At 42.2% G+C, this 2,091-nt stretch overlaps 1 non-coding gene across 1 annotated transcript; it reads right to left on the bottom strand.

The window, feature by feature from the left end:
- Positions 1-1,011: 1,011 nt before the first annotated feature.
- On the bottom strand, positions 1,012-1,115 carry LOC112746350 (small nucleolar RNA R71). The gene has a single exon (XR_003174239.1). It is a non-coding gene; the product is annotated as a small nucleolar RNA R71 (small nucleolar RNA).
- Positions 1,116-2,091: the final 976 nt, after the last annotated feature.

Raw genomic sequence — 2,091 nt, forward strand, 5'->3', positions numbered from 1 at the left:
ACTACACTCGAGAAAATTCCAACAAGGATAGAACTTCCGATTAATCATTCCCCTAGTTAAGGCTTTTTAATTAGAATATATATTTCTCTTTTAAATTGAAATTATTTATTTTCTGTCAAACTCTCAAAATTCTCGAAAAACTCCTGATTAATACTTTAGCACCCTTTCTAGCAACTCGTTGGGAGACGACCTGGGACTCATACTCCCAGTATTTTTATTCTAAACTTTTGTGATAACCTTTTTAAATTGATGCGGCAGATTTTAGCTGATTAAGAGCTATACTCACAACGGATTCTCTATATTGAATTCTTAATTGGTCTAATTTCTGCCACGCACCAATTTTTGGCGCCGTTGCCAGGGAGTTGCAATTGTGTGCTAAATTATTAATTAGTGTACATATTTTTATTTTATTTGCATATTTTATTTTATTTTATTACCATGAGCTGTATGTTTCTTCATTGAATGACGCGTTCACTGCCTAATCCGAGCTTAGCTGCATTTGATCCTGAAATTGAAAGAACTATTTCACGTATTAGGCGAGCTCGACGCAGGTTAGCCTATGAGGGCGAATCTGAACCGCTATCTGAGGAAAAAACAAGCTACTTTACTACTGATTCAGTTGATTCACTTGCAGATAATATGGCAGCACCTAGGAGGATTACTCTCCAGGAAGCTGGAGCCCCAGATTTTACACTGCAACCATATCAAGTACATCATCCAACTCTGGCTGCAGATTTTAAGCTGAAGACTGCACTAATCAACTTGATGCCCAAGTTTCATGGCTTACCTGCTCAGGAGCCTATCAAGCACCTAAGGGATTTTCAGACATCCTGTTCTACTGTTAGGTGTCATGGTGCAAATGAAACTAGTATTCTGTTAACCGCCTTCCCGTTTTCTCTTGAGGAAAAGCCGACGGAGTGGTACTACTCCCAACCTGAAGCAACTGTTACCAACTGGGATACGCTCAGGAGAGAATTATTGGAAAAATACTTTCCAGCTGAAGTTACAGATAGATTGAGAAAAGAGATCTCCTGCATTATTCAAGGAGAATCAGAAACTCTTTATGAGTACTGGGAGCGCTTTAAGAACCTTCTGGATGCATGCCCCCATCACATGATTGACAGGTTAGTGTTGATCAGCTACTTCACTCAAGGCATGAAGCCTCGGGATAAAACTACACTGGATGGTGCTAGTAATGGTTCTCTGAAAAAGTACAAGACCGCAGATGAAGCCTGGCAACTGATCAGCGACTTAGCTGAGTCCATTAGAAATCACAGGCACATGCAGGAGCAGCCACTCAAAGACTGTTGCAGAGGTTTTCTCTAGCAGTGAGACTATTGCTCTTACACAGAGTATATGTGAAATGACCAACCTACTGAAGCAGATGTAGTTGAATCAACAACAAACTCAGCCTTCCCCAGCACAACAAAGCCAACAGTTAGTCCCCCAAAGAGTATGCAGAATCTGTGCTGATTATAGTCATTACACTGATGAGTTCCCGTAGCTCCAACAAGAAGACAATACTGTGGCAACTACTCATAACTTCTATGACCGTCCGAATCAAGGATACAATCAACAAGGCAGCAACTATAACCAAGGTGGGAACTATAGCCAAGGATGGCAGGACAACTCCAATCAGAGTTGGAGAGATAATTCCAACCATGGCTGGAGGGACAACTACAATGGAGGAGGCAGAGACAACAATGGAAATCAGAGGTGAAACAACAACAACAGACAATAAAATCAAAACCAGCCTTACAGAGCACCTCACCTTAGGCAGTCCCAAGGACCCCAGCACAATCAACAACAGGCCCCTCAGATCACTTATCCCCCTTCCTCATCAAATGACGAGATGCTTCGTTCTCTTGCACAAGGGCAACAAGACATGCAGACTACACTGAACTCTATTCTAAATGGTCTAAATGCCACTTTACAAGCTCTCGTCTCCCGGATAAATTCATTACCTACTTCTACCAACCAGCCTTCAAGCTCCAGTGGAATTCCTTCTCAACCCTTACCTAACCCCAAGGGTGGCATCAATGCCATCACTCTGAGGTCTGGAACCACACTTCCAGAGAGGAATCAGGAGGA

This window comes from Arachis hypogaea, chromosome 14 (assembly GCF_003086295.3).
Source record: "Arachis hypogaea cultivar Tifrunner chromosome 14, arahy.Tifrunner.gnm2.J5K5, whole genome shotgun sequence".
NCBI lineage: Eukaryota > Viridiplantae > Streptophyta > Magnoliopsida > Fabales > Fabaceae > Arachis > Arachis hypogaea.